The sequence below is a fragment of the Piliocolobus tephrosceles genome, chromosome 3 (genome assembly GCF_002776525.5).
Source record: "Piliocolobus tephrosceles isolate RC106 chromosome 3, ASM277652v3, whole genome shotgun sequence".
Taxonomy (NCBI): Eukaryota; Metazoa; Chordata; class Mammalia; order Primates; family Cercopithecidae; genus Piliocolobus; species Piliocolobus tephrosceles.
Genome location: NC_045436.1, coordinates 9,259,999 through 9,267,571, shown reverse-complemented (window position 1 = coordinate 9,267,571; position 7,573 = coordinate 9,259,999).

Genomic DNA, 7,573 nt, shown 5'->3' with positions numbered 1-7,573 from the left:
CCATTTCATCTCTCCCTGTAGATTTTGTTTCATCGAACGGTTTTGATTCTAATCTTGTTTTATGTAGGAAGAAGTAACAGAAACAATAAAAAATTGATAATAACAAGAATAAAACAAACAAGTCATATATATTTTTTTGAGACAGAGTTTCACTCTTGTTGCCCAGGCTGGAGTGCAGTGGCACCATCTCAGCTCACTGCAACCTCCGCCTCCTGGGTTCAAGCGATTCTCCCTCCTCAGCCTCCTGAGTAGCTGAGATTACAGGCACCCATCACCATGCCTGGCTAATTTTTTTGTATTTTTAGTAGAGATGGGGTTTCACCATGTTGGTCAAGCTGGTCTCGAACTCCTGACCTCAGGTAATCCACCCACTTCAGCCTCCCAAAGTGCTGGGATTACAGGCGTGAGCCACCGTGCCCGGCCACAAATCAAAATTTTTATTAACATTTGTAGCATTTAAAATAACTTTCTTACCTGTAAGTTACTTCACTGGACATATGGCCCAGATTTCATCATTATAACGTGGCAATAATATAGAAGGTATCGTACTCCATTACAAGTGAAGAATCAGAAGTAAATAACTTGCGAAGGTCACACAGTAACATGTTAAGCCCAAACCTTCTGACACCCAGGCCCATTCCTGAAACTAATGGACAACATTATCCTTACTGCCATTGCTCTTGGCACTGCCTTCCCTAGTAATAAAGTTAATGTCACATACCTGACTCCGTGAGTCCCTTGCTCATACCAGTGTTCATCTAGGATGATGTCTTCCTCCCTTTATTTCTGTCCTGGCTAATATCTAGATTTCTTGAACCATATCTGGGGTTTCTTTTGTAATTGAGTTCTCAATATTCACAACCAAGACCCCTGTTGCAACTTTTCTATTAAAAAACTTAGCCTCTGTTGACAGACAGCTCTCTGAATAATAATATTTCTGTACCTGATTTTTTAAATGAATACATAAAAATTTTAATTGTATTTTCTTTTCTATCAATTTTCTTTTCTTCAGCTAATCAATAGCTATTCTATATATTCTTCTCTAATGGTAGAGGAAATAATTAAAAATATATTTTAAAATATTTGTTAGTTTTTTCACATCTGTCTTTCTGTTTTCTTCTATCATTTTCCCTTCCTTCCCTCCTTCCCTCCCTTCCCGCCTTCCTTTTTTTTTTTTTTTTTTTTAAATTTTTAGGAAATTTAAATATCTCCTAATGAACTGGTATAAATATTGTGTAGCTCACTAAAATCTTATTTGGAATAAGGATCGATTAAAATAATTATTTACACATGACTGAACATGTATTCTAGGTTCCTTTAAGCACAGCAGAAGTCTCCAACAATTTTTAGAGAATATCACTTATATAGAGAATATGAAATAAAGTGAAAGACAATTTTCTGCCAATGCAAAGGATATAATTCCCACTAATGCCCTTCAGTAAGGCATAAAAAGGTGATTAACCAAGCAAAACAATTGGCCATCTTCCTTATCTAGGTGTGCTGAACTGAACAAATTACTTATATTTTAGCTTCATATTTCTGTATGATAAATGTCTGTTAAGAACTTAGGTACATTTATAAAAACGTTGTCTATGAAATCCCAAATTCTTTCCTGTTGTCACCTTTTTACTGTCCTCAGGAATCTTGTAATAAAATATAAATTAATTTTATTTAGATGTAATACACTTTTCCCTCCTTTTTTAACTTGTTGAAAATGTACAGTTATTATAATTGATCTTGCGTAATTGAATCCTCCATTGAGTGTAGACTTTGTTAATCTAATTTAGATTATAAACCCAGTTAGTCTTCAGGGATTTTATAGACCTGATTACATTCTTCTACACATTTTATTCCTCTTCCATTTCTTCTCTGGAGACACCTATTCAATCAATGCTACAAAAAAATTTTTTAAATAACATTGCGTATTTGATCCACCTGTTTTTTCACACATGTTCCTCTGCTTGCAGTTTTCTGTAAATAAGTTTCTATCTTGCTTGAGGTATTACATACTTCTTCTCATTTTAACCTTATCCCATCCCTTTCAGTATCTTGAATGGTGTCTTAGAAGCACTTACTACCACCTACAAATTCATTTAGGAGGTGATTTACCTTTACTCTGATTAAATACTGAAGATTCATGATAATTACTCCTGAACATTACTTTTTAACCTCTTCATCTTTGTACTTAAATATGAAATAGTAATTGTAAGAATCTTCTCTTGTAATTAAAATAGTGTCACTTACTGCAATTATTCAGAGGATTTTCATATTTACTCAATGTCTAATATCTAATACATGTCAATATTTAACATTCTCTTTTAAAGGTGAGCTTGAACGGGGACATTGTATCAATAATTTATTTGTCTCCCCTTATCGAATTTTCTTTGTTGGCCCTCATGTACATAGAATCATTGGACATAAAACCTGCTTTGATGAAGTTCATAATCAGGTAGAGGGGATAAAACAGTTACACTAATAATACTTTAATAGAGGAAAAAAGTGATATGGACCATACGAGAGATGCTGGAGTTACGGAATAATACATATCCTCCCTTTATCTGGAGTTCTTTTGGTCTTTGTTTTTGACTCTGATTCTAGCTTTGGAAAATCAAGAGTCCTGTATGATCCTAGTTGCAATGTGCCTGGCTGGCCATCCTCATCATTATCTCATTCTGGCCTTTAGCCAGACTATTTGCACGTCCTTATCCCACAAATAAGTCAACTCATTCCTTGCGCAGGCATTGCTAACCATATGCTCATACACCAGTATAAAGTAGAGAACTCATCTCTGGCAGTCTTGCTAGAGTAATCTGGGCAAAGGCAGTTATTGTTAAATCAAGAGTTCACCATCTTGAGAAAGACAATGACGGGTGACCCTGTAGAATCATGAGCTATTGCTTATTCAGTGCCAGCACTGTCTTCTCCTTGAATCCCCTATCAGCATCATGCTGACTGTGGAAATTTGGACAACAGGAGGTAGGGTTTATGAGGCAGGCCAGCTGGTTTTGAAGAGCCAGATGCTCTCAAATCCTTCTATGCCTTTCGAAGCATCGCTGATCATGCCGCTGCTCAGGAGGACTGGCAGCCACATGTGGGCTATGAATAAAGTAGAGTTCAGTGGGATTTGTTCTGAAGGAGTTCAATTTTAAATATAATAGTAAGATTGCAATAAAAACGATAATGTTAGCAATAAATGGAATCACTTATAGAGCCTTGCTGTGTCTGACAGTGCATTGAGTTCCATCTTACATCAGTCTCACCACAACCAAAGAAGCAGAGACAATGACTGACCCTGTTTTACAGCTGAAGAAACTGAGGCTCAGTGAAGTTAAGTGTTTTTTCCCGAATTGTGCAGTGAGGAAGGGACAGAGCACTAAAATGGAAATCCCGGCAAGGCTAACTCTAGAACCAGAGATCTAAGCACATGTGTCTTAATGCACAGAATAACTGACATGTTATGAGAGCCCTCTAGCCATTGCAGCCAAGCTTTAAAATATGTAAATAAATGTTGTTTCAAACATTTTGAAACTGTGCCAGTGTTTTACTTTCAAGATTAATTGGCGAGTGAATCCTTTGAGAATGCTGTTAAAGAGAAGACCATACTATTTTAAAATAAAATCACAATGCCAATAATTTGTTTTAACTTAGAAGTGAGCTTCCAGTCCATTATATTTCAGCTTATTGTCATTGATTTACTGTATAAGAGTAATATTTTTAAATTTATTAAATAAACAATTGAACTGTTTTTACTCACAATACTTCTTATCCCAAATGTGTGCAGTTTTTTTTTTTTTTTTTTTTTTTTCTCACACCAAGGAGTTCTCCAACAACTGGGACAGCAACTGAGTGTCCCCCAATTTAACTTAATTCTGACACCAACTACCCAGAGTTAATGCAGACCCCCCTACAGGTCAGTCCCACAAGACTGCCCACACATTAGACACCAGTGGCGAATCAGGGCTAATGTAGTCCTGACTGATTGACTACAATGCTGAGGGTACCCATGACCCTCTACTTCAGGTTCAATAATTTACTAGAATCGCTTATAAAACTCAAGAAAGTACTTTACTTACTATTACTGGGTTATTCTTATAAAGGATACCACTCAAAACAGCCAAATGGAAGAGATGCGTCAGGCAAAGCATGGTGAAGTGGGCACATGGAGCTAATATCACAACGCAGGTGCTTCTCCACTTATGATGGGGTTTTATCTGATGAACACATTGTATATTAAAAATATTGTAGGTGAAAAATGCATTTAATACCCTTCACCAACCAAACATCATGATATTTCCCAGCTTACCTTACACATACCCAGAACACTTACATAGACCTACATGTGGGCAAAATCATCGGCTACATAGGACACTATAGAATATTGGTTGCTTTCTCATGATTGTTTGACTGGCTGGGAGCTGTGGTTGCTGCTACTGCCCAGCTTGGAGAGAGTATTGCACTGCATGTGGCCAGCCCGGGAAAAGATCAACATGAGAAATTTGAAATTACTGCTTCTATTGAATGTATATTGCTTTTGCACCATAATAAAGTCGAAAAATTGTAAGTTGAACCATACTAAGTTGAGACCATCTGTATCACATAAACTCTTAAGTTGACAGATTTTTTAATTCAACTAGTCATGATGTTTAGCCAGGCATGGTGTCTCACACCTGTAATCCCAGCACTTTGGTGGGCACAGGTGGCCAGATCGCTCGAGCCCAGGAGTTCACGACCAACCTGGGCAAACATGGCAAGACCCTGTCTCTACAAAAAGTACAAAAATTATCCAGGCATCATGGCACACACCTGTAGTCTCAGCCATTTGGGAGGCTGAGGTGGAAGGATTAAGTGAGCCTGGGGAGGTTAAGACTACAATGAGCTGAAATCCCCGCACTGCACTGCAGCCTGGGTAACAGAGGGAGACCCTGTCTCAAAGGAAAAAAAAATTAGTTATGATTTTTTATTCTAACAGTTATTTAAACCTTTTTAGGAATTCAAAGTTAGAGTCAGTAATTAAGCTAGTAAAAACATATTATTACCTAGGCAACATAACAGTTTATTTATTGAAGCATAAGACCAAGAAAAAAGCAATGCTATTTTTCTTTACAATGTTGACTTTCATTAAACATACAATTATTGAATGCCTATGATAGGTTGGGCACGGTGCTAGGTACTGAGGATGCAAAGATGAGTATGTTGGCTGGGCGTGGTGACTCATGCCTGGAATCCCAGCACTTTGGGAGGCTGAGGCGGGTGGATCACGAGGTCAAAAGATTGAGACCATTCTAGCCAACATGGTGAAACCCCGTCTCTACTAAAAATACAAAAGTTAGCTGGGTGTGGTGGCAGGCACCTGTAGTCCCAGCTACTCAGGAGGTCGAGGCAGAAGAATCGCTTGAACCCAGGAGGTGGAGGTTGCAGTGAGCCACTACCCAGGAGGTGGAGGTTGGATCACGCCACTACACTCCAGCCTGGGCAGCAGAGAGAGACTCAGTCTTGGAAAAAAAATACAGTATGTTTCTGTCCTTCACAGTACATGCAGAAAGCAGGTGAGGAAGCAGAGTGAAAAGCCCTGTGCCAAGGTAAGCACTGCCTGCCACAGGGATGTGTGGCCCCTGATATCACCCTGCAGAGAGAAAAAAAGGCAGTGGAATAGAAAAGTTAGAGAAAGCTTCTAGAGCAGATATATTGCAAAAAAATTAAAAAAAAAAATGGGTAGGAGCTGGTGAAGAAATTGGGTGACTAAATTCCAGGCATCCACAAAGGTAGTATGTGGGGTATACATTGTACTTTCCCAAAGCCACAGAATGGCTAGAGAAGAGGTTCTGAGTTTCAGACTGGAGAGCAAGTTGGTTAAAACTGAACAGAGAAAGGTAGGCTAGAGCAGATTGCATTTGATGTTGAATATCATGTTAAGCAGTTTTAATTTTACCCCATGAAAATGGAATGCCACTGAAGATTTTCAACAAAGCGGGACACAATCAGATTTTTAATTTGGGAAGATGGTGCCTGCTGATAGACAGCCTCATCCTGGAGAAGAGTTGGAGGGAAGACAGAATGGAGTTGTGGATACCAGCTATGAGGCTGCTTGAGTAATACAGGGGAAGATGACAGGGGCCAGAGCATAGTTCAGGCAGTAGGAGTGGAGCAAGAGTGATAGATTTACAGCTATTGAAAAGGTAGAACTGATGAGTTGGCAGCTAACTGGACTGGGAGAGTGAGGTGGTAGGAACCTGTCTCAGAAGACTCCCAAGTCTCTGGCAGGGCCAAGTCTTTCTAAGCTGGCGCGATTCTTAGAGACTGGCATGGGGGGAGGAACAAGTTGGTGAGTAAAGTGATTGATTTAACTGTAGAAATGTTAGGGGAAAAGAAAAACAGCTTCCAGTGGGAAATTCAAGTGAAGCTGACTAGTGAAAAATAAAGACAATTTTTAGCTGAAAACTCAAACAATTTAAAACTTCTTAACCTAAATGGATACAGGAATTGATGATACTAATTAACTTAATTAGAAATGTCCATGTGATTAAGAACATTTTTAATTTTTATTTTAAACAATTTTTATAGAGAGACTGGGTCTCCCGATGCTGCCCCGGCTGTTTTCAAACAGCTTTCTGTTTGCAAACATTGCTCCTGGCCTCAAGCAATCTTCCTGCCTTGGCCTACCGAAGTGCCAGGATTACAGGAGGACCATTTTTTGTTACATCCGGTTTATTTAACAATATTTTTTTAAAAAATGAGAGAAGGTCAAGTGGAGCGGCTCACGTCTGTCATTCCAGCTCTTTGGGAGGCCATGGTTGGAGGATCGCGGAAGCCCAGAAGTTTGACCAGCCTGGGCAACATCAAGAGATCCTACCTCTACAAAAAATTTAAAAATTAGCTGGGTGTGGTGTCATATGCCTGTAGTACCAGCTACTTGGGAAACTGAAGTCAGAGGATTGTTGAGCCTGAATCGTTGAGGCTGCAGTGAGCTGTAATTGTGCCACTGCACTTCAGCCTGGGACAGGGAGCAAGACCCTATCTCAAAAGAGGGAGGGAGGGAGGGGCAGGTGGGGGAGTGGGGGGAGAGAGAGAGACACACACACACAGAGAGAGAGAGAGAGAGAAGTTGGAAGAATTTAAAGTTAAATTATATATAAAGTTGTGTCATAAACATGTGCTTAATTCATGGAGTTAGAAATGCAAGGTAATTTCCTGGCTCTCAGTTCATTCAAGTATTTAGCAACTGGTTAGGCTCCCTTTAGGGTATCATTTTTGTCTTCTTATTGTTTGCCAGATCCAATTGCTATTCTGCCAATGAATCATATATTTTCTTTTATAAATTATACAGAAACCCAAGTTTACATTAAAATTTTAAGAAAAAATGACATAAACTTAACCACCCCATTCATGATCTCTCTTGCAACAATTATTTACCAAGTATGGAAATATGACATGGCAGTAGAAAGCCCAGGTTTCAACTTAGAGGCTGCTTTGGGATCAAACTCTAGCTCCAAACGTAAGATCTCTGTGACTTTGGACAACTTACTTAAATTATTATTATTATTATTATTATTATTATTATTATTATTATTATTAT